The sequence below is a fragment of the Centrocercus urophasianus genome, unplaced genomic scaffold, assembly GCF_019232065.1.
Source record: "Centrocercus urophasianus isolate 14NV4802_14NV808 unplaced genomic scaffold, USGS_Curo_1.0 seq_16, whole genome shotgun sequence".
In the NCBI taxonomy this organism is placed as follows: domain Eukaryota; kingdom Metazoa; phylum Chordata; class Aves; order Galliformes; family Phasianidae; genus Centrocercus; species Centrocercus urophasianus.
The window spans coordinates 43669454-43694828 of record NW_024884711.1 but is presented as its reverse complement, the minus strand read 5'-3'; the positions used below and the strand labels follow the sequence as shown (position 1 = coordinate 43694828).

The following is a 25375-nucleotide window of genomic DNA, read 5'->3' as shown; positions in this document are numbered from 1 at the left end:
AATAAAAACATTTGCTTTACCTGAAGGGTAGTCCTGGTTCTGCAGTGCTCTCCTTGGCAGCTGGATGGAAGCCATTTCCCAGGATGCTGATTTCCTTTGCTATTCTCTGTTCATTTCTTCCTTTGCTATTCTCCCTTCATTTCTTTCCTCAGGCTCCCCCTAATCCTGCCCTTAACTTCCTCATTCTCCATGGTCCCCCAGCGCTTCCTCCTGCAGTGGTTTAACCCCACGAGCTTCCTCTGGGGTCACAGCTCACAATCACTGTGTTGCCCTCCATTTGCCATGTCCTGGCCTTTGTTTCTGCCCTTATTCATCCCAAATTTGGGCTGAGAGATTTGGGTTCTCAGTGGAGCAGGATACCATGGTACCCATAGGTAATAAATGCAGCAGAGTGAATGAAGTTCTTGAGCATCCCTTCAGTGCAGGAACATCCCCTGGAACAAGCTGGAGGAAAAGCTTCACTTAGCATCACTTCAACAACTCAACATAAGAAGCAAAGCATAAAAATAGGCATATAGCTCTCACCTCTGCAAAGTCTGGAAATGATGGGCATGAATTTACCAGAGTGAGAAGTCCTAGACATCCATACTGGAAGGAACGTTGGGAGATCAGTGGTCTCTCTGACATCTGTGGGGTTTGCCTGCTGCTCTGCTCTATTGCAGGCTCTCCCTGCATTCCGCAGCATTCAGCTGAGGAGGCTGAATACCTCGCTATTTTTAAAGATAAATGTTAATCTGATTAATTGCCAGTACTCCAGGAATGGTGCCAGGGCTAAAAAGTATCTACTAAGAAACTACCAAGAAATACTGTTAAACAGGATCTAGGCAAAAAGCCAGACAAAAATTTATGATGCTTATCTCTGCAATAATAATTTCATGGTGGTTAACCAAGGAGCAGAACAAAGGTCATCAGTTTCATATCAGCTGGAGTTTGTGCAATTCTTTGTTTTCTTTTGTGTGCTTGCCCTGCAAGTTTGATGCAGAAGACCCTAGAAATGAATGGAAAAGCCTGTCAGTTCAGAGTGGGCAATTTGCATCTCATTCTTTGCTCAAGACCAAAGAAAAGCTCAAACCAGAAGCCTTCCCATTACTGCTCAAAACCCAAACCAGCTCCTAATGCAGGGTTAGCAGCTTTCACCTCGTTTCATTCAATGAGTTATCCATAGGACAGGTATGATCAACATCCATGTTACTGAAACCCCATGGATTAACATAGTCATGAGAGGCTATCTAATAATTTTGCTCTTGTGTAAATAAACATGAGACTCAACCTCATCTTAGGTTTTTCTGCTTTCCAGCAGGAAGAGGGACAAACAAGAGACCCTTGGAGACCTCTGAAAATAAATAAAAGGAGAAGAGGCTCTTTCTTACTGCTGTTTTCTCTTATTATGGTAGAAATAATTCTAGAGAAAATATACACTTTGCTTCTTGACACAGCTGCCAAGATCTCAGTTTTACAGAGAGGATTGGGTTTCAGAATCTTTCCAAACCAGCCCCCACAAAATTAATTGACCATCCAGGAATCGTGGCTTTGGATGTTATTTATTTTGAAGGTAGAGTTCTGATCCCAGCGACTGTAGAGAAAACCTTGAGAAGGCAATCTTTCTGACTCAGAGGGTGGGATTTGGCTGCCCACGCGCAGAGCCTGGTGCCATCCAAGATGCCCTTGTGCATCTGAAGCATCCCACAGGCCTGGCAAAGTGACACATCTGAGGGGAGATGAGTGCTTTTCAGAAGGAAGAGCTGGAGTCTGGGAGCTTCTAACATCCAGCTTGGCTCAAAGAAACTGTGTTTGGACAGCTGAATCAAGTCCTAACACACACGTATAGCACACGTATCAGCAAATCTATCAGTCACTCAATCAATCACAAGAGATATTCCCAAATCTTCAGATTTCACGTCGGTTCTGGAGGCAATTTAAGCACTATTTTTCAATGCTCAGGACTGTGTTAGAAACACTCTATTTGCTTCACTGACACTTCCAAGCATACTGAAGCATTCATCTGGCTCAGGCTCCATGGTCCCCACCCCGTCTCTAACGTCCTCTTCTCCATCCTCTGTCCTTCTGGGGCTCCAGCACAGCCGTGGGATTCATGGTTCCCTGTCTGATCTCCAGGCTGCAAGAGAAATACATACATACATTTATTTATTTATTTTTCCCAAAAGAGAGATGTGCAAAACGCAGGAGGCAAAGACTTTCCACGAGGCCAAGGGGAAAGAGCTGTGACATGGTTTATAGAGCCCAGAGGGGCAATAGAAGGGGCTGGCATGTGAACCATCAGCAGCTCTGGGGCAGCATTACCTCAGAAAGTCAGAGCTTTCACGGAAAAGCAGGATATTTTTAGGTTACTGAGTGTATTTAAATCATCTTGGAGTACATTAAAATTATAGTAATTATCCCACCTTCTCATGTGGGATTCTGGGAGGTGATAGATTGGTGGATTGTGCTGGTGGAGTCATCCTCAGCGAGGTCCTTCTGCAAAGCAGAATGATTTTCTTTCCATATTTTACAGCTGCAGCATTCCTGGCCCATTAATATTTGACGATTGAATGCTGGGATCTGCTCACATTGCACCCTCCCTCTGCAGGGCTGCTTCTTGCAGCACCCTGGAGCAGAGAGAAACTCCTGCAAAACAAAAATGCATTCACGCCTGGAGTTATGAGCTTGCACATGCTGGTGAGACTGATGGTCTCTTCACAGCAATGTTTAACTTCTGAATCATTTCTTCTGGCTCCCGTATGGCAATGCAGGTGAACATTACAACTCCCAGGAAAAAAATAAAAAAGAAAGCAAGAACAAAACAAAGAGTTGAATGCTGCAACCCTTTTTGTCTTTACAAAGAAGTCTTTTCCCTTATAAACAGTCATTAACGAATTCTGAGTTATCTGTGGTTTCAATTTTGTATTAAAAAGCTGGTGCTTCAGATCTCTGCCCTTCTTCCAACTTCTTTTCATCAAAATGAGGATTTTATCAGATCTGTAGGAAGGATTCTTGTCTGTAGTTGATGGATCAAAGTCAGGGCAGAGTCCCCACATCTCCTTTTGTTGGAGTAACTCATGTTTCTGCCAAGCCTTGAATTGTTCCTGAGCCTTGGAGATCAAAAGCTGCTCAGTGTCAGCTGGGAGGACTTCCAACCCAGTGTCACCTTGGAAGTAGCCCCTGTCATCATGGAGGATCATAGAATCATAGAATCACCAAGGTTGGAAAAGATCTTCAAAATCATCCAGTCCAACCATCCACCTACCACTGATATTTTCCCACTAAATTGTGTCCCTCAGTACAATATCTGAACGTTTCTTTGAGCACCTCCAGGGATGGTGACTCAATCACCTCCCTGGGCAGCCCATTCCAGTGCCTGATCACTTTTTCAGACTTTTTCAGACTAATTTCCTAGTAACCTGAACCTCCCCTGGTGCAACTTGAGGTCCCTCTTATCTTATTGCTGTTACCTGGGAGAAGAAGCCGAGCACTTGCCTCACTAGAACCTCCTTTCAGGGAGTTGTAAAAAGCAATAAGGTCTCCCCTGAGCCTTCTTTTCTGCATTCTGAACAGTCCCAGATGGATCTCCAGCCCAGTGTCAGCTTGGAAGTCCCAAACATCCCAGTGTCACCTTGGATAACCTCCAGCCCAGCATCACCTGGGAGTTCCTACAAAGCCATGATGACAGGATCTTCAGAGCCTCATGGAGTGTGATCCCTCCACTGAGAGCCCAGACAAGAAAAAGGAGAAACTAATGGGCATCCTTTGGTGGAAGCAAGAAATTCCCAGCACAGCAAACCCAGAGGAGGAGATTTGGGCTGCCACATTGTCCCAGGACAGCATCCCCATCTGCACAGGCTGCAGTTCACTGCTCCTCATCCATCTCAGACTGAGAAGCCTCCATCACTTTCCTCAAACCCTGCCTGCATCTGAGCATTCCCTGCCTCACACCCATGTTCTCTGGCCCATTCCCAGTTCTTCCAGCATCATGTTCTTGATTATTTATTCCCTTAAAATGCTGCAGAAAAATGCTGCTTTTCCTGAATACTAACAAAGGAAAAAAAAACCTTCCTAGTCTGTGTGTTTTCCTCTTTTTGAAGATCTCCATTACCGCTGAAAAGCTCTGTGACCCTTGGAGATATTTGATCCCAGTGACCTCTGGTGCTTGGGACACTGATACGATCCCACCCTGAGTTTATTCTTGAACAGAGCTCACATATCTATCTATCCTTTTATCCATACATAAAACGATTGTCCCCTTTATCTCTCTCATTCCAGTGCTATCTGATCAATTTTTGTCTTTCCTTACACTTCTTTCATCAAATTAATATCTTTTCCCCGAGGGAAATCTCCCGGATTTTCTCCTTTTACACCCTGTCATGTCCCCCTCCAACTTCCCTTCTCCAGACCCAATCCCCTTCTCTCCACACTGCCAATTCACAGTTGTGTTACGTATTCAGCATAACATATATATTTAAATGGGATGATTTCCAGTAATGTAAACAGTCTGGCCCATTAATTTCAGTGGTGGAGCTGACAGCTCTGGGCTGGTGTTTCATAGCCTGGTGACACATGAGTGCAGCTGCTTGAACTCGACGGGTAACTGTTTCCAGCGCCGAGCTGCACATCTGCAGGAGGAAGGAAATACTTTCTGTAACACTGGAAAAAAATAAAGCCGCCTAGATTTCCCTCCCCCCTCACCCCCAGATGATGATGTTCATCATTCAAATGTTTCAGCTGAGTGGGTGTTTAATTCAAAGTTGGATAGGGGACATTTATGATGTGTTGCTCACGCTGCTGTTGATTCTTTGTTCCAGGTGTTGCACTGCTGAGGTCTTCTCCAAAATCACTCTGTGCCCAGCAATATGAGTAGCCCCAATACTTTTGGAGCAGTTGCCTAATTAAAGGATTGATTTCTCTTCAAGGAGGCTGCAGCATGGAGTTAGACTGTACTTCTTGCACTGTTACTGAAAGGAGGTTGTAGTGAGGTGGGGTCAGCCTTTTCTCCCAGGGAACAGTGACAGGACAAGAGGTGATGGCCTTAAGTTGTGCCAGGGGAGGTTCAGGTTGGATATTGGGAAAAATTTATTCTCCAGAAGAGTGGTGATGAAGTGGCACAGGCTGCCCAGGGAGTGGTGGAGTCACCATCCCTGGAGGTGGAGCTAAGGGACGTGCTCAGTGGGTACAGTTTGGGTGGGTTGGGGCTGGACTTGGGATCATAGTGGTCTTTTCCAACCATAGTGATTGTGTGATTCTGTGACTGACAAATGACAGCAGAGGAGAACAAACAGCAAGATTTCTCTGATGGAATGAACTTACTAGGCAACCACTAACCTGCCAAGCGAGGGCTGGGTCACAGTCAGGGACACCAGCCTTGCTGATGGGATCCAGAAGACAAAGTTAAAACATCAGGATTGACTCAGACTTTTCAGTTGCTCGAGGAAAATGTGTGATTAACACCAGGAACCCCTCCAACTTTTTTTTTCTTCAAAGTAACTCAGTATCTTCTCTGTAGATATTCAAGACCCAACTGGACACTTTCCCTGCTCAACTTACTGCAGGGAATCTGCTTTTAGCAGATGATTGGACTCGATGATCTCCGGAAGTCCCTTCCAACCTCTATGGCTATGTGATTCTATGAGTTATCCAGACAGACTGAGGTACCCATAGGACATCATTCATGCTGCTGTCTGTTGGCAGGCCATGCCCCCATGTGTCATGTGGGACCTTCTCTGGGAAAGAGGAATGTATGAAGATAATCTCAAGCTCAAACTGGAGTGGATATGGAAGCACAGTGGGACAGGAAGAGAAAGGAAGTCTGCTGGATTACATGCCAAAGCATAAGCAACAATTTTCAGTCTCCAGTGTTGTTTTTTTCTTAATCTTTCTGAGCAAAATTCAGATACTGAGGAGAACAAACTACCACTGCTTAAATAATTCTTGCTGAAGGATGCCTAGCTATGTCTGGAAAGAGAGAATGTATAGGGACCTAAACATGTCCCAACAAACTGTTGCCAGAAAGTGTACTCCTACCTCCATGACATCCTCTCATCCCTGTCCTTTGGGTGTTGTTCTTTGAAGATCCTTTGAAGATCCTTTGAGATATGTTCTTTGAAAACTTATTCTAGTCTTCTTTTAATGTGCTGGGCAGTCTGGTTCTTTTCTGTCTCGTTAGTCCACTGTTCTACCAGCCTGTCATCCCTTCTTGAAGGACCTGAGGAAGGTGGGAATCCATACTAAGTTGGTTTGGGAGGACCATAGACACTATGTCCCTTCCATAATAAAATGCATCTTAAAAAACAAACAAACAAACCAAACCTTCTTTCTGAAGCGCGTTGAAAAGGCAATAGCAGGTAACATTGTCCTGTAATTGATTAACCAAACTCAAAGAGCCATTCAACTGATCCAGAGTACATACTTGCATTCAACACTATGGTCAGTTATTGCACCTTGTGACTTACTGAAACATGGACAAGAATTTGCCCTTCCCCGTAGCTCACTGAATTTCTTTTCAACACATTACTCGTTGTCTCCAGGCTCAGAAGTTTGTTTCTGAGAAGCACAGATTTTCCAGAAGAAACTCACAGCTGTTTTGTGGAGTTCATTTTGTATCTTTTGTAGAGTAGCAAATTTCCCAGTTCAGGTGGTAAATCCAAGGTGGGAGGGAAGAGGCTCAATTTTCCCTATGAGAGTGAAAAAAGCTGAACTCTCATGAATATCAGTGCTCCTGGACTGCTGAGATGCCCTAGGAAAGTGAATGACAATTTTACACCTACATCAAGTCTGAGCCAAACTCTGCATTAACAGCTTAATGGATCCATGTCCAACTTTCTTCTGGAGGTGTTTCAGGGTGGGAATGAGATGGTTCTTGTGTATGATCGTGTCTCACAATTGGCTTGGGGCTGAAATGATGCAATGACAGCTTGTAATGGTGATGAACTGGGGCCTGCACTGACTGTAATGAGATCCCAGACTAACTTAGATGGAGGCTACAGCTATTAAGCACCACCTAGGTGGGCTGAAGCTTGCTGCCCTTTGATTTGCAGTTCCAAGGTGTCCAATTCTGTAATTCTGGAGCCATATGACAAGAATCGGAATCCTGTCCTCTCATCCGAGCCTCTAATTTTGAGCCCACAAGTGTGAATGACTGCCAGTGCATCTCCCCACTGCAGTGCTTTTCCCAGATGGACTCGCTGTCTACAATTGTTTAGACAAGATCAGATGACTCATACTCCATTCCTTCCCATTAAAGAAGCCTGCCATGATTGGTCCTTTTGGAGAATTTATGCTTTGGACACCTAAAGGCTGGTGAACCCTAAACCAGGAAATGAAGAGAAACTGCATCACTGTCAGACCTAAGAGGTGAGAATAGCTGCTTTCTTCCTCATCCTAACTTTCAACTACTTTGCGCTTGTTTGTTTCTTTGCAGAGAAATAAAATAAATGCATATCTGCTCCCTTGTTTGTCTCTGACTTTGAACAGGACTCTGAAAGACAGTGGGAAAAGATTTGGGTTGCCTTAGAGCTCAGACTGCATGGAAAATTGTTTATTTGCCTGCTTATATCCTGTAATAAAAAATACACAAACAAAACCCTCCTTCTTCCTCTATTAAATCCTTGAATTTATGTGCATAGCTAGTTTATATACTCCTCAGCTCAGTATGTTTAGAGCATGCATGTTGTCTGAACAATCTGCAAGCAGTAGAAGATCTCCAACAGCACGAAAAAGTTCTAGTGCCCCATTATTGCAGAGGAAACTGAGGCTCCCATGGACCCAGCAGGATTTCAGGTCCAGAGGAGCAAGTCTTTGGTAGATTTTAATTTTGGAATGCCGAAGTGCAGGGATTTTGTCCTGCCTTACAAAGGTCTTGCCTATGGCATGTTGCTTCTCTCTTACATACTCTCCTTTTGCCCAGAAAGACAGTTTGTTGGGTAAGTGAACTCTCTTCTTACAATTTGCACCCAACGCTGGGCAATGGGATCTCTCTCTTGTGTAAGACTCATCTTTTTAATACCTTCAAGGCTATATTTAAGAGGAAGAAAAGATTCCCGTATATTTCTTGCACTTTGACTGTGAGCACCCCTGGGATACAACCGATGAGTGATGTGGAGGGTGAGTTCAACTCCTCCAGGTCTGAGAGGGCGTTGGAAATGGGAACTGCCCATTCATATCCCAGGGCAGAACATGTTCCAGAATGCATACAGCTTGCAGACTGCACCTTGATGTAGAAGAACAAGCTGGAAACTTTACCAGCCATCCTCGTCCTGCTGCCCGGTTGGCAGACGTATCTGTGCATCAGATCTATTTGTGCTGCAAAGAAATGTTGTTGCATAACTTCTCTCTTAATCACTTAGTGTGAGCTCTTAGGAGGGAGGGCTGGATTTATTGGATTCATAGGATTTATAGAATTTTCAGGCTTGTTGTTAAACTGATTGTCTGGGGACAAAGGATTCCAGTCTTCCACCATGACAATTACTAGAGTAAGCAACACATTCCACCGAATGCCTGTGAAGTTCAGTCTCAGTGTTAGGATTCACCACAAGGAAAATCCAAGCTGAAAGTTGCACAGAAAGATTCATTGCAGCCACTTGTCTCCTTCACACAGCAAAAAAATGTGCAGCTGGTCTTTCCACCCGTTTGAGCTGTTTGTCGCCCAGCGCAACTGGGCTCTGCTCTTAGACACTGAATCTTCAAAATCATGTTAGCACTGAAAGTCAAGGGAGTGCTAATGTCTTCCACTGAATCTTTGCTAAGTGACAAGAACCAGCATAACTAATTTGGGTCTGACGTAATTGTCTGTGGGCAGGATAAGGAAAGCCTAAATACAGATGGCTGAGGCCATCTGAAATGTCCCAGACTATCTCAGTCATTCATGTACACCTGGCAGGCAACAGATCCAGATTATACTGAGTTTACAGGTGATCTGTGTGCTTCTGGAGCTGTAGCAAGATGCCAACTGTGACATCTTAGGACAGCAAAAAGGCCATAGTCTTTCATGTTAGTCTTCTGAATCTCATTTTAATGGTTGGTCATATGCAATGCACCCAACCACCATGAGCTGTTCAGGCATCTTCATTGACTGTCACTGTTATTTTTTAACAGTCCAGTTCTCTGTAAACAGATTTGGGCAATGGAGGCCCAGCACACAGTGCATCCCAGTGTACATATCTAAAACAGAGCAGATAAATCACACTTTACAAGTGTCTGCTTCTGTCCACTGTCTGAAAAGGGAACTGTGACCAGAACTGGCATGGAGGCCATGCAAAGTGAGGGGAACTGGATACCACCACTGATTCACAGAGTCACTAAGGTTAGGAAAGACTGCTGAGATCACCAAGTCCAACCCCAAACCACCCCCACCATGCCCACTGACCATGTCCATCAGTGACACAACTTCACAGTTCTGGAACATCTCCAGGGATGGTGACCCCACCAGTTCCCTGGGCAGCCACTGCATCACCACTCCTTCTGAGAAGAATTTTTTCCTAGTATCTAGCCTGAAAGATGAAAGATGGAGATGAAAAGGCTCAATTAAAAACATCTTGGCAAGGGAGCCTGCCCACATTTCAAAGCAGCTCTATCCCAGCCTTCCTTGCCCCATGTTTCCCCCTGACATGGAGCAGCAGAGAAGCAAGCAGCCATGCAGCAGCAGCTCCAAGCCCATTGCACATTGCTAGAACTGCACGGGCTGCCAGGGATGGTGCATGACCAGCACACAGCTCTGCAAGGTGCTCTGCAGCCAAGCAAGCTGTCCAAGCCCGCTGAAAACCTGCCACCCTTGATGCAATACGGCAGAATGCTTTTCTTCTTCTGCTCCCTGGTGCTTATTGATTGGAGTATTAATAAAATCTTGTTCCAAGCTCCCTCAGCTTCCGAGATTACTTGGGAGCAGTCCAGCCCTGCAGCCCCAGCCATGCTTGTAATGTGGGGACTGGAGGATCAAAAACATTTTTAAATGGCTCTGCTAATCAATCATCAACAATTGGGTAAATTAAGCCCTGCAGTCTTTCCTTTTGTGAGCAAGGGATCTGCTGGACATATCTTTAATGAGCAGATTCTTATCCCTCTAATATTCCTTAATACCTTTCTAGAGGAAATGAACTGCGGGGAGACTTTGTTGGTGGAATGAGAGGAATGCAGATAACTGCTGGTTGCTGCTTTCTCACATGCCGGGCTGCATGCCGACCCAAAGCCCTGGCTGAGCAAGGCACACCGGGTCTCAGTTTCCTTCCAAAGATCCTGGTAACCCCAGCTTTCCTCTTGCCAAAGTGTGGCTTTGTGTCCTCACTGCAGAGCTAAGCCCTGTCCTTGCTCACCTCCCAGTGGTCCATGTTCCTCTGGGGTGAAGGCTTGTCCTGCAAAGCCCATCAGGAAGATGCACGCAGCTCCTGAGGTACTGGCCTAAGAGATTCCTGTTAATTATTAACATGCAAGAAGCAATGCAAACACCACAGGAAAGCAAAGAGGTCCATCCTGAGCAGTCCGGGGAATGCTGTCTTTTGTTACCTTTTTCTACGGTACTGAAAAATAGAATCAGTGAAGTTGGAAAGGCCTCTAGTCCAATCATCAGCTTACCATTCCACCCCCACCATGCCCATTACCCTCAGTGCCACAGCCCCACAGTTCTGGAACACCTCCAGGAGTGGTGACTCCCCCACCTCCCTGGGCAGCTTGTGCCAATGCATAACCAGCCTTTTAGATAAGAAGTTTTTCCTTTGTGCTTTCCTGTTTTACTGCAGCACACTGTACTTGTACTTTGTACATTGTACACTGTATTTATGTTATAGGTCCCACGCGTGCTAAGAGGTCCTGAGTTTTGTGTCCTGTGATAAGTTTTGGCTGTGAGACACCAGAATATGCAGGTATTTCTGTACCCAGAGACACCTGACACACCACTGTCTCCTGCATTAAAAAGCAAGACACCAACATTTCTCAGCAGAATAAGATGGATGTCCAGGCATGGACAAAGTAGCAGTCTACAGATGGAGCCAACGTGCAAAGCGACAAGCCTTGTAGGAAACATACTCTGCAGCTCTGCTAGGTACTGCTGGCTTCAGAAGTGAAGAATGTGGATGCTTTGGACCCAAGCTAGGAGATCTCTGGATTTAATGAAGGAAAACTCTTGTTCCTACCTTAGGTTCACACCAGTGAGAGTAGACTCAGGCCCAGCGATCCATTACGAATATGCCTGATGGTGCATGCAGTTTAGGCAGAGCATTTAATTTCTCCAGAGGGAGCCTAGCTTGACAGCATTCTACCTCCTAAGTGCAACGGCACGGCAATTAGCACAGCGAGCATTGAGCACCCTGGGAGTGGGGGCAGGAGGAGCACAGCCTGAGCACGGACACTTCATCCACATTACTCCCCTTCCTCGAAGCCCCCATCACACATATTCTTCTTGCACAGACACCTGCAATAAAAGGGGATTTATGAGATTTTGTCCACAGGCAGCAAAAGCCACTATCGATTACTGCAAGGCTCTTAAATGAGAGTAATTCACAACCCTCTCCAGTTTTGAAGGCAAGCTCTAATTTAATATCATTATGTCTTCATGCCCCCACACATTCCACTGTCTCATTCACTGAGCTTTTATTGGGCTCTGGATAATTTATGGCTAGATATGCTGCCTTTTATCTGACCTATTTTTAGCTATTCTTGCTTTTTACATATTTTTTCTCTGCCATCACAACTGGCAATTAAAGTAAAAAGGTTAAAAAAAAAGAAAAAACAACAGAAAAACAGCTACACGATCCACACAGTTTTAACCTTTATTTCTTCTTCCTTATGTGCTGGAGGATGCATTTGTTATTGCCATAGCTTTCTGAGGACAAGAGTTTGTGATAAAAGCACTTCCCCAGATTTTACTCCTTCTCTTTTTCCTTCATTTCTCTGAAGCTTGGTGCTTACAGCTTAGACCCACAATCTTCACCAATGACTCTGCTTGGTCTGCACAGCTGCTGAGTACTCCAGTCGTCCTTCAGTTTCCCATTGTAAATGAGATCTATTGACCCTTCGTGGTCTTTTCCAACAGAGATTTGTGTCCTATGTCTTCTGCAGCTTCAATGGAGGATGTTGTTGGGCTTTGCTCAGGTTTGGTCCCAAACATCATCAAAGCTCTTTGGTGCAGAGAAAAACAGGGCTACCTTTTGTCTGGAGGTAATAATTTTCTATTTTCTTGTTTCAAAAAAGCTTTTTTTTTTTTTTTTAAATTTTGAAACAAATTTGAATCTGTGCAAATCAGTCCCATTGACTTCCAAGAGATTTCCCAAACTTGTGCCACCACTCTGTTTTGTCCATGAAGTCTCTTGTTGGGAAAGGCTGGTCCTTTGATCCCAGACCTCAGGGCTGGTGGCATCCCCATGAATTCATCCCTGTTCCTGGGTTCTCCTGGCAGGGTTTTCCCAGCTGAAGGTATCAGGTCATCAGAGCTGGTAAACAGAGAAGACACAGTGGGACTGCCTCACCTCATATTGCCTGAGTTAACTGGAAAAAATTGCTGCTGTGATCCTTTTCTGCTATATTTAAGAGAAACGTCATTATGTAGATATTTGTTCCTCACAGCAATTCCAGTTTCTGAATATATTTTTAGATATTCTGCTCACAACCATTAGATCACTGCCATTTTTTTTTCCCATTGCATTTCTGGTTAAGTGTAAAATTACCTTGCTCTATTTATGCATGCATAATAGCATGGCATAATATTATTAATGTTACCTATAATTATCTGTGATCATAGACTCATAGAATGATTTGGGTTGGAAGGGACATTTAAGATCATGTAGTTCCAACCTGCTGTAGGCAGGGACACCTCCCTCTAGACCAGGCTGCTCACAGCCCCATCCAGCCTGGCCTTCAGTGCTTCCAGGGAGGGGACATCCACAGCCTCACCGGGCAAGGTGATATAGACAGAAATGGCATAGATAAAAATAAGAGTATTAATTAGATATACTTGGACTCTTGCAGGATATGTCATTTGACTACCCTCAAAGTTCTAAGGTCAAGCAAAAGCTTGAGTCTACTAGAGCTGTCCTCCCTGATCCATGTCTCAAAACACCTGCATGTGCCAGAACCATAGAATGATTTGGTTTGGAAGAGGCCTCACAGCCCACCTCATTCCAACCCACTGTCCTGGACAAGGACACCTCCCACTTGACCAGGTTGGCCAAAGTCCCATCCAACCCAACTTTGAACATTGCCAATGATGGGCATCCACAACTTCTCTGGACAATTCATTCCAAAGTCTCACCATCTTCATTATGAAAAGTCCTGCAGGGAAAGGCAGTGCTGTACTGATACTTTGCATTAGAGCTGCAGAATTGGTCTGATAAGTAATTGGTCATTTGGCTGAAGGAAGGCCTTGGCTGTGTGTGTGCCTGCATCCCACCTGAGTTGGGGACCTTGGTGTTTCCAGCCCTACAGCACGATTATTTTCCCAGACAGACCCAAGCTCCTGGCCCAGCTTGATAAAAACACTCAAAATAACAGCTTCATCTTGAGGGATTTCCAAGCTTAAGGCAGTATCTCGGGAGAGAGAGGGAAATGAGCTGTGCAGCTTCACCAGCCGCATTCCCACACATAACAACCATGACAGCAATGCTAACAAGAACCAAAAATCACGAGGCAGATTTCCCCTCTCCTCAGCCAACACGACGAATCATAAGACTGGATTTGGAAAAACCACAGTGTTTTAGAATGTTGCATGTTAGTTGTTTTCACAGATGAGTTTCATACCAGCAGCTCCCTCCAGTCACAAGGAAGAGAAGCGTTTTGTTGTTGTTGAAGAAAAGTTCTTTAATCACTGAATAATCACGAGGCTCCAGGAACTGAGACTTGTGAGTAGAGACTACAAGAGGACATAGGTAGAAGGTAAGTTATGGGGGATACAGTGTGAAATTAAGGAACGCTGAGCATCCCTGTTCACTGTAGGAACAGAAGATGATAACAAAAAAAACTCCACCATGAACACTGTAGTCCTGTAACACTAAAATATCAAGAGGGAAATAAGTGGCAAGAGTTTGCTCTTATGCCCATCTGCTTATCATGTCTGCCTGGTAGAAGGCTATTGCGTGGAGCCTGTGTGCATGCTCGACCCTTGGGCAAAATCTCACCTTGCTAAAATACGCAGCAAAAACACCGTAAATAAATAACATGCTTAAAAAATCATCATCATCATAAAAGCGACCTTAGACCATCTGATGCCATCTGATTAGAACAGCCAAATTCCATATTTAAAGAAAAAGAAAATAAATAACAACCCTGGAGGCAAGGAGGATTTGCTTGGGAAACCTTGTTAGGAGAGGGGAGCTCCCCAGCAGCAGCAGCAGCGATGGTTGCTGATTGGGTTCTTCAGAACACTTGTAGGTAAGCAACAGGGATTGAGACAGTGTTATACAGCTTGGGTCATCAGAGAGTCAATTTTAAGGTATATGGATCTTGCCTACAAGGTTGTACTGGCTCTTGAAGGGTACATATTGTGAAACAGGCTGCCCAGAGAGGTGGTGGGGTCACCATCCCTGGAGGTGCTCCAGAACTGTGGAGATGTGGCACTGTGGTCAGTGGGCATGGTAGTTTGGGGTTGGACTTGGTGATCCCAGAGGTCTTTTCCAGCCTTAATGATTCTATGATAAGGTGCTGGCCCACTAGGTTGTACAAGCTTTTTTAGGCTATCCCGTGTTGTCCAGTAGACTACATGGAGTTGCAGGGGTGAGTGGAGATGTTGCGCTGAACATCACCTGGAGGTGTTGGTCCCCATTAAAGCCATGGGTGGTGCACCAGGTCCAGGCCAACTCCCTGCCCCAGGAGCACAGTTTTGGATGGCAGCAGGTGATGCGGGCTGAACAAGGATCCATTTGTGTTCACGTTGCATGGGAGAGGCAAACACAGCTGGGTTGGAGCCCTGTGAGCAGCCGGCCCTTCTGCCCCACCAGGCTCTCACAGACTGGCTCGCCGCTGCCCATAAATTAACTGGATGTCTTATCACTTTTTAATTAAAAAAGTGCTTGTATATTATGTACTCGGACACCTAAGAAACAGCATAAATAATAAATGCAAACAGTGGCAATTTATCGGTACAGTGGGGCTTAGTTGGATCAGTATTGATTCCTCTTTATGACTACATATTCTTACAGGGGAAAGATAATATATTTCTTACTCACACAGTGGTTAATTACTGCTTAAAATAAATCGATACTAACTGGCCAAGCAATATAAGCCATTAGTTGTGCTTAAAATAAATTAGCCAATGTGATTTTCTCAGAACTCATTTTGGGGGGTTATTTACATTTCTAGGTGTTAGTAAGTTGCGTCAAAGAAATCTTTGGCGCTGATAACAAGCACTTCATTAGCTAGTTAAGCTCATAAAGCAGCTCAGTGACTCGCTTAGCTCACTGGAAGTTCAGACTTAAGCCGACCAGAAATGCAATTATTTTAAAATTTGAAGTGAATCAATCAATTAAAGAGAAAGGATCTTGCTGAAGAAAGCATTTGTTTCTGCTGGAAACAAAGCCATTTTTTATTACTATTTTTTTTTAACTTTGAGAGATTTTAAATGCTTGTAAAAGGTAAAATTGAGGCAACATTAACAACAATTAATAGATCATAAGCTAATTATTTTTTCCTCTTTTTTTTTTTATTCCCAAGGTGAAAATTTCAGACTTTTTTGAATGCAATTCCTATGGGCTCTTTCCTACAAGCTCTTGCTTTTACTTTTCTCTTTCTTTTATTATTGGCAGTTCAACAAAAGCTGACACAAATCTGCAGGGCATTTCTGGAGAGCTGAATTCCCTTTTTTTTTTTTTTTTTTTTTTAAACTAAAAAATCTTTGGCTAAAAAAACCAACCCTGTTGCTGTGATTTAGACCTGTTTGAATGAGGGAGAGGAGAACCTCCTGTTCCTTCCTTCTGACGTCACCCTGCACTGATGATATTATTAGGACAGTTTTGTCCTACAGGAACAATCCAAAACCAAGCTCAGAGCTGCTTTGCTCTCTTCAAAGCATCTATAAAGCTCAGAAGTGAGCTTTGGAATTGAGAAGGAGGAGAGGATGAAACCCATCTTGCCACAGACCAGCAGCAGAGCCAAGTGCTTCTGACACATGGACGGTGCAGCTCATCTAACATCAGACACAACATTAATCACCCCAGGATGAGTGCACGGAGGAGGAAGAGGCACTTTCAGGATGAGATTTGTCTGCCCTAATTTGAGTGATAGATTTAAGAGGAGAAAAAACTCACCTTGGGCTTGTTGACCAAGGAGACAGCCCAGGGTGAGCAGCAGTGATGCAGACACCAACACTTGGCTGGGTGACCCCTACTTGTAACACCAGTATCTTAAGGTGGAAGGAAAGGCTTCACTGAACATGTTCAGCTCTTCCACAGATATTTGGTAATTTCACACCAAGTAACACACAGAGCTCCAGGCAGGGGAGGAGGAAAGCAATGGTTGTTCAGCTTTTCCTATCGCAGAATCACAGGGCCTTAGAATCATTTGAGGTGGAAGAGACCCTTAAAGGTCATCTAGTCCAACTCCACTGCAATGAACAGAAGATGTCTGTGCCAGGAAGGAGTTTGGGAGTGGAAGAGGAACCAAAATCAAAGCAGAGTTACACGGAGCTCAAAGGAGGTGAAATGTGGGGATAAATGCAGAGGTTTGGCCAAGACTTTGGATCAGTAACACCTTTTTGACAGATGGCTGTGTCCTGGTCATGCACCCAAAGATCCAAGCATGCTGGAACACAGTCCTGTTTGGAAACCTCTGCTTGGAGGGAGCTGCTCTTTGCAGCCCCTGTCTTCTGCCCACTCACCTAACCCAGGCTTTTTATCTATCTGGGAATGCCTTCAGCAAGCTCCTAACCTTGGGATGAGTTGCAATCTATCAGCCAGAAAAACATCCAGTCATGATTTAAAGTCCTCATGTTTGGGTTGTAAGGAGGCACTTCCACTGGTTTATCACTCGAGCTGTTAGAATTGTGCCTTATTTCTTCTTCTGATTTTTCTGGCATTAGCTCTTATCCTCTGGTCACTGCTCCATCAAGACTACAAAGCCACCTCCTCTCACAAATCTGTTCCTTACATGGATATTGGCAGACATTAAATATTAAGATATTAAACGCCTTATCATTTTCTGTTGGAGAAGCCAATTCACCCAAACAACGTAATTCTTCATTTATATTAACGGAGCAGATGGCTGCTCACAAGCAGCTTCAGAAACTGGGGTTTGGTCCCATCCTGTGGAGTAGGTGGCACATTTAACACTTGCAGGCTGCCAAATGGCTGGAGCCCTTGGATCTTCCATATCACTGAAAATGATTAACCTTCAGATAGGATGAATAACATATGCCCTTGTTTTCACGGCCAACCAGAAACTTGAGGTTTCTCATTTTCAAGATTAGCAGAAGAAGCAGAAGATTTCAGGTTCAGAGCCCTTTTCCAGCTTGTCCATTTTAACTGGAAGAACCCAGGTGCAGCACTGCAATTTACATCCTTTTCCAGTTTCTCTGTGCAGCCTCAGGACTGGACTACCAAGAAACCTCTTCTGTAGCATCATGAGTAGCAACCTGCTACTCCAGCACTGCCTTGGAAGTGACTTGTGAGTGAAACAGCTCAAAACCCCTGGCTCATCCTTACTTACTGCGGAGGTGGCCATGTGCCACACTTCAGTGAACTCTGTAACAGATGGTCAAGAAGATGTTGTCTGGCTGCCCTTGGTTTGAGCAACCTCCCAAAGTGCTTTTTGATGTAATTCCCCAAACAGCTGCACAGTCAGCACTGTACTAACAGGTGGTGGACTTGTAAACAGAGCACTTGGGCATTGCCTAGCAGTGCCCCATGCATGATCCAGAATCCTGTGCTTTGCACAACCACCTTGTTTTGCTCAAGTATCTACAAAGGAAATGGTACAGCTTCTGTTCTGTAACAGTGGCTGAAGGAATACATGGGGCTGGGGCTGCGTGTATGGTGTTGTGCTCCTGCTCCTGCTCCAGACCCTAGTAGCATATAGGCAAGCAATTGCAGTGCTCTTGCATATTGAATCTTGAGGTATGTGAAATTACAAGTCTTTGTGAGCATGAATCCGGACATAGAATCATGAGGGTTGGAAAAGACCTCTGAGATAGCTGAGTCCAACCCCAGCCCACCCCCACCATGCCCACTGACCACATCCCTCAGTGCCACATCTCCAAAGTTCTGGACCACCTTCAGGGACAGTGAATTCCTGGGCAGCCTGTGCCAGTGCATCACCACTCTTTTGGAGAAGGAATTTTCCCTAATATGCACAAGCTGGGAACTACATCATGTTGTCCTCCAAGAGCACCCAGAGACAATGTGGGAGCCCAGGTGCAAGGGGTTCTCCTCTCTGTAATGGAGGATGGAAACCGGAGGATAGGATAACATCAAAGCAACATAGAGGCTCCACTTGAGCATCTTCTCCTGTGAGATGGTTCCAGATGCTGGTGCAAATCAGCCTTGCTATATTATAGAAGCATCACCTCCGACCTGACCAAAAAGGAACAAAAGAATGAATAAATAAGAGACTAGCCCAATCTGCATGCCCTGGGACTGACACACGTCCAGAGCTCATCTCTCTCTGGACTGGGGTGAGGATCAAGATGCAGGTTCTGGTTTGAGCTGCTCTCAAGCGGAGACATCAGGCATGCTGGCTGAAGGCTTTCAGTTTTTACTGCAATGTCACCGCCTGCCAAATTGGCTGAGCTGGGAAAACAATCTATAATTGACTACAGAGGCATGAGGTTATAACGATTTACCCTTTTTCTGAAGCATGCACATAACCTCTGCCAATTAGCCAAAAGTTAGAAAGGCTCTTTAATGACAGTGTGTCCAGCAGAAGAAGGAAGGGGCACTTGGTGGGGGGGTGAGGTTGTGACTGCAAATTGTCATGGTCCAAGTTACAAGTCATAGGAGCCTGAGGTCTAATAACACAAAGAGGAGAAGGCACATTGAAGAGCTCTGATTGCAGATGAGCCTTAAGCACCTGGCTTCCTAGGTGTAAAAGGGAGGCAGGCTGGCACGGACAGGAGTGATATGTGGCGTTTTGTTGCTGGGCTGTAGGGAGATTTAGATTGGATTTAAGAAAAAGGTTTTTTTACAATGAGAGTAGTGAAGCGCTGACAGAGGTTGCCCAGAGACGTGGTGGGTGACTCGTGCTTGGAGACATTCAAGGTCAGGCTGGACAGGGCTCTGATCAAACTGTAGGTGTCCCTGCTCATTGTGGAGGAGATGGATTAGATGGCCTTTCAGGGTCCCTTCCAACTCAAATGATTCTATGGTTCTATGATGGTTCACGGCAAGCAAAGGCAGAGATAGCAATGGGCATCAGTCCTCTCCTATGGGAAGGCACAGGGCTGATGGCCAAGGGTTGTCCCATTGTCATGGTGGGTGCTGCGTTGGGATGAGGCTGACTGGTCCTGAGGGCTTGGGGTCGTGGCAATGGACAAAGAGAACTTCTCCTGCAGGGGATAAGCAGATGTGTGCTCAACCCGGTGAGCACAACCCAAAGAAGGGAAATAGCCTAGAATGAGTATTCCCACAATGAATACAGATACAGCTACCAGGAAATTGCTAGTTCTCACCCACATGTAGCCTCCAGGACCCAGGGAAGAGAGTCACCATCACATGAAAGTCCTGCTCCTCCTTTATGGTGCCCATCTCTTGGCACAATTTCCAGGCAGTGAGGAAAGGAAATGTGTTAGGCTTGATGAATTCAGATTGCTAGAGTCAGGCTAATACTTCTCCCATGTCTGCTGCCCCTAAAGAAAGTTACAAAAACTATTGCTTTGGGACCTTCCATTATACAGATTTGAGCAGTTACTTCATATCACAAGCATCAGAGAAACCTCTCTACTCCAGTGCCTCCCGGATGTCACTATGCTGACCAGCAGCTTACATCAGTGGTATGGCTGAGTATTGAACTGGGCCAATGGGTGTGAATCTGACCCTGACCTGCTTGTAACTCGATGCAACAGCTTGATAGGGACTTGACAGGGACAGGTCACCAACACAGAGGACTGGCTAAGGTTGGCTGGGTCTGACTCCAGGTGCTGCTGAGCTGGAAACACAAACCACATTTTTCAGTCTTAGATAGCATCTATATACATACAATAAGTAAAATGTATAACAAATATTATGACAGATTCGGACTGGACAAGGAAGAAGAAAACATCTGATGCCTCGCTCTGCTCCTGAAGTCAGTCCAAGCTTGAAAAGAAGGAGCCAAGCCAGCTTCTCGGCTCAGACAGAGCCCCTCTTCCAGCTCTCCTGGCTCAGCATGTTTCTTACTCCGTCTCTTGTGTTTACTATCACGCTGGGCACAAACATGTTTGTTGCTAGGAGGAGCAAAGTGAGATTAGCTATCTCGAGCCCAAGCAGAGCAGGCTCATGCAGAGACCGCTTCAGCTGGAAAGCCTGCATTGGCAGGAGCAAGAATTCAGCCCCAGGTCCTCATGGAGGGGGCAGGCTATGAGCAACAGCAACAAAACTGCAGTGACAATAAAGTGCAACCCATGGTGAGACCCGGTGGCCCAATGCTGAGTCTTGCAGATGGCATATAGAGGGTAAGGAGCTCTCCATGGCAGGCATGGGGAACAGCCCCAGAACAGTCCTTGGAGGACTTCCCACAGTCAGAGCATAGTGCAATCTAGTCTGCATTGAACAATCTTGTGAGGATGGCACCAGCAGCAGAAGAGCACACTCTTGGTTCTCCAAGCTGACTTCTGGTGACTGGTGCTGCCCTCTGAGCTCAGTCCCACCATGTGTCAGGCACATCTGGCACAGGCATCCTGCCAAGGAATTAGGGCTGCCCAGCACGAGCTGTCCTATGAGCACACAGGCTGCAAACAATCTGTTTCGCACCAGCCTAGATGTGGCCTCTTTGACCCCTGGGAGGATGCTCGAGGGATGACTTGATGATGGCCAAACCCTATTCATGCTGATGTGGGAAGGGTTTAGGACTCAGCTGGGTGGAAATAATTTGCTTGGCAGTAGGTATGGGGAGAAAGCACACTTAAGGGACAGTGGGCAGTAGGTAGCATATTGCCTTTCTGTTATTTCATGAAAGGTAATTTATATCCCATCCCAGGGGGCTAAAGCCTTTCTGGGATACATTTCCAGGAGTCTATGGGCTTCCAGCTGTGTGCACAGCAAAACTCAGGACTCACAGGGAGCCTTTCTGCTCTGCCATCACAGCTTTGGCTTCATCTTCATGGGTGCTGGCAAGTGTCAGATTGTCCTCACCCAGTATCACACTCCCCAGCTGCAAAAACCTCATCCAGATCTCAAAGTCTAAAGAAACTCCAGTCTCTGTTCCAACCCCTTTGTTTCCTTTGAGTCCCTCTCCTCAGCTAATTAGCCGCTATGTTTATTAGAAATAGGAGATGCATTCCTGACGGCAGTGGAAGCTCTGTGTTTAATGGAGCCCATCGAAAAGGGGGACATTTCTTGGACAAACACATCTCACATTGCACCATCATCCTCAGGCTGAGCAGAGCCATGGGCTGCTGCTCGTGATGGGGACAGTGACGTGCAATTTGCATAAGACCTTCACTAAATAATCGTTTGGAGGCCAGTGAATATAAAAGCAGCTTGGATCTCATTGGATTTGAGCTCAGAAACGCAGACAGGGGAAAAAAATGCTCAGCATCTACATGAGCAAAACTCTTTGTCTTCTTCAGTTCAATTGCTACTTTCATTTGTCTTTAATAATATGGTATTTGCTCACTCTTAGACAGCCGCTTGCAAGGCTGCTCGTATCCAAGGCTAATTTGCTCAGACACTTGGCTCTCCCAAAGAGATCGCTAAAACTCCTGGTACACAGAGTACTTTTCTTGAATGTTAAAGCATTTAAAGCTTTATTCCTCCTTGTCCGTACCATGTGTAAGTATTTGTGCATACTTGGAGAAAGCATTGAAAACAAGCTAGTGTTTTGGCTGGGGGATGTTTTGCACCTCGTTACACAGGTGGAAGCAGCACAAGGGTAGAGAAGGGACAGGCAGTTTCCAGCAGCTCATTTTTGGGTTCCGGTCAGCTCCTAATTCCAGCCAGCCCTTCCCAGCAGAGGTATGTGCAAGCACATCACTGCTCCTTGACTATTTCTAAGGGCTGGGTTTGCATCACACAGAGCTTGCTGTTAATTTTGATTTGGTTTTGGCTTCAGAGCAAAGGGTTTTCCATGCAAGGCCCCACAGGGGGAAATGACACCAACAGCTTGAAGCCTCACCAGAGAAACACCTCTGAGGTGGGACAGCTTTACCCACTGCCTGGAACTGCCCATGGTATGAGCAGGGCTCACCCAGTATTCACCACCTCTCAGCACCCAGGAGTGAGAAACAGCCCACGTGAGGCTGTGAGCAATGAGAATGCCTCAAGCCAGGAAAGATCATTGCATTATCTTGTTCAAGCTCCAGGACACAGCAGACCACACCTGTCTGAGGTCAAGAGCCTGAGAAATGATGGCAGTGTCAGAAAACGTTGTGCCTGAATCCAAGGAGATGGAGCATGGTCCCCTCCCTGAGCAGTGCTGCACCTTCATTGCTATGAGGAGAGCACAAAGCCTTTTTCCTGGCTGGAGCTTGTCTGCCTTTGCCCTCCAGCACCAGCTCCTGTTATTCCTTGATCTGATAGATTAAAGACCCCTTTAATATCTTGTATTTTTTTTTCCCCTCAAGAGAACGTACTTATGTGCTTTAATGTTCTCTCAATCTTCCTTCCGATAAGCTAAACAGAGCAAGTTCTGAGTCTCTTGCAAGCTATTTCTTCTGGCTCTCATATCATTTTTGCAGCTGTTTTTGGCACCTTCCTCAATTTTTCAACTTCCTCCTGGAAACGTGGGCACCGTGCAGCACTCAGTGTTCCCACGCAGCTCTGCTCCATCAGCAGGAGGTGGCAGCAGGGTGGGAGGAGGGAGTGCTGCCCAAATTGCTGTGAGACCCAAAGCCAGCCCAAAACACAGCCCGTCTGCATAGGGGCTGCATGGCTGGTGACAGAACCAGCTATGGATAGCAATGCCTACATCCTCAGCAGCTCTTTTTTTTTGAGGATAGTTCAACATTCTGTTGGTAACCAAGCCTGAGCTCTACCTTGTGGTGCAATCCAGGTACCACGTGGACGGATGGGCAAAATCTCTGGATCTAAGGCACTTCCATGCAGAAAGACAGGCTATGTGTTTATCATAGAATCACAGAATTGTTTGACGTGGAAGGGATCCCTAAAAGCCACGTGGTCCAACTGCCTTACAGTGAACAGGGACACATACAGCTCCATCAGGTGCTCAGAGCACCATCCAACCTGACCTTGGGTGTCGCCAGGGCAATCATAATAGGAAAAACTTCTTCAAAAGAGCAGTCAGAGGTGGTGCAGTCAGCATCCCTGCAGGTGTTCCAGGACCATGGAGATGTGGCACGTGGGTTAGCAGACAATATTGGTGATAGGTGGACACTTGGACTAGATGAACTTAAGGGACTTTTCCAACCATAATGATTCTGTAATTCTATTGGTTCTAAGGCAAGCCATCCAGAAAGACCACCAGAGAGGACCTCCCAAAACCAATACACACAGCTTTGCAAAGCCGCAGCAAAACACGTGAAGCAATGTCTTGTTACAAGAGCCATGCTTTTCCAGTGCTTCCCTAGAATGGAAAACACCTTGAAATTTAGTTTAATGAGCACCACCCTATTCTTTATGAAGTTCAAGGATCGATTTGTATTGCCCACCATCAGACAGCCACTTTTCTATAAAGAGTTGTTTTCTTCTTCCACAGTGGTCTGATCCTTTCAGTGCAGGAAGCAGGCCTAGAATAGCATGTTTCTCAATAAATTATCTTTCCACTATGTGAGTGTAAACTGAAAGTTGGTCCCCCTGGACGTCTTTACTCTTCAGTCTGCATTTCCAGTGCAGTAACTAAACTGGGGGGGAGAGGGGGGGAGGGATCAGCCCCAAGACCACAGGAAAAGAAAGCAGTTGCTGACACCTGTCGGGAGAGTCACACACAGTGATAACCATGGAACAAATGAGTGAATGGTTAATATCCAGTCAGCTATCAATGTGGTCACCAGAGGAAACATTGAAGAAATAGACCAAAGAATGGAAAATCTTTGGAAATTAATCCAGATTTTAGTGCAAGTTTGCTATGCATAGTTGTGAGTGAAGGCTCTACTCACTGGAGCAATGTGAGATTTTTTTCCTCCTCCCATCATCTCCAACTTCTGTGAGAAGAGTGCCCCCGAGGCTCAGGACTCACAGGTGCTCCTGGAACAATGGCAACCTGGGCTGAATTCAAGACAGTGCACAGAAAATCATTACTCATTGCTGCTGGACATTTTTATGGACCTGCTCAACGGATCCCTTGAGTGTCCTGCAGATATTAACATACGAATCCTCCTGCTTCCTTCCTCTAACAGTCTGTTATTGCCCAGACTTTAAAAGTACGGAAGCTGAGGCCAAGAGGTGAATAGACTGGCCAAGATCTCATAGGAAACCTGTGATCTTTATGCTCTGGGCACTCCTGACCAACAAAACCACAGCTTGGCTGCTTGCCTGCGGCAGATAAGAGGGCGGAAAGGCTTGAGTCATGGTTTGAAAGGGACTTTATGGGAGGAAAGCTTTAGGGCAGCGTGGGGATGGTGTGCCTCCACCACCACGGGAGACCCCATGGGCATGTGGTGTTGAGACCTCTCCCTGTGCAGAAGTCCCTGTATTCCACGTCCCAAAGCAATTACGTAGGAGCCTGGTGGAGACTTCTGCACTTAGATCTGTACTGAGACTATTGAGAAGTCAGGTGCTATTGTCCCTTCCTGTCCAGCAGAATAAAATTCAAAGGCAACTTGATGACCTCCCTGCATACTTTACAATGGTGTTGCTTTGTTTAAAATTGACATAGGTGTAAGTTCTCTATCTCGGACTCTGCTCTAGCTGCTTTCCCAGATGACAGTGGAAATGAGTTGCTGGCTGGAGCATGGGGTTATGCTGTATGATTTTCATTAGCACTAACGAGTGTCAAGTAGCTGACGTCCTGCTTTGGAAAATGACTGTATCTCTGAGTATTCGGCCCAAAATGACAGACACACAGAGTAATGGGCTCTGCAGACCCACCTCTGTCATCTCCACAAAAGGATTTAATTGTCCTGGGCTTTTCCTGCTTTCGGTCTGTTTTGATGATGGTGACATTTGATAACAATCTCGTGTGTTATTCAGAGCTTGCTTTCCCAGCTCCCTCGGTCACATCAGAAATCAATTTGTTTGTTATTATTTAAATAAACCCGTGGCTCCTGGAGCTGGAAACTGTATGCAAAGGACAGATAGAGGCATGAACTCTAACCACTGCAGAGATCCCTCTGGTGCTGCTACCCACCCCGCCATCCCTGCCAGCCTCAGGGCAAGGGTTGATTCAT

At 45.6% G+C, this 25375-nt stretch overlaps 2 long non-coding RNA genes across 2 annotated transcripts; both read right to left on the bottom strand.

Moving 5' to 3' along the window:
- Positions 1–1522: 1522 nt before the first annotated feature.
- Positions 1523–10388, bottom strand: LOC122159673. The gene is made up of 5 exons (XR_006168582.1): positions 10296–10388; positions 9353–9476; positions 6013–6193; positions 2403–2625; positions 1523–2116 (listed from the first exon to the last, which is right to left on the bottom strand). It is a non-coding gene; the product is annotated as an uncharacterized LOC122159673 (long non-coding RNA).
- LOC122159674 lies at positions 4428–5021 on the bottom strand. Its single transcript, XR_006168583.1, has 2 exons — positions 4773–5021; positions 4428–4607 (listed from the first exon to the last, which is right to left on the bottom strand). It is a non-coding gene; the product is annotated as an uncharacterized LOC122159674 (long non-coding RNA).
- Positions 10389–25375: the final 14987 nt, after the last annotated feature.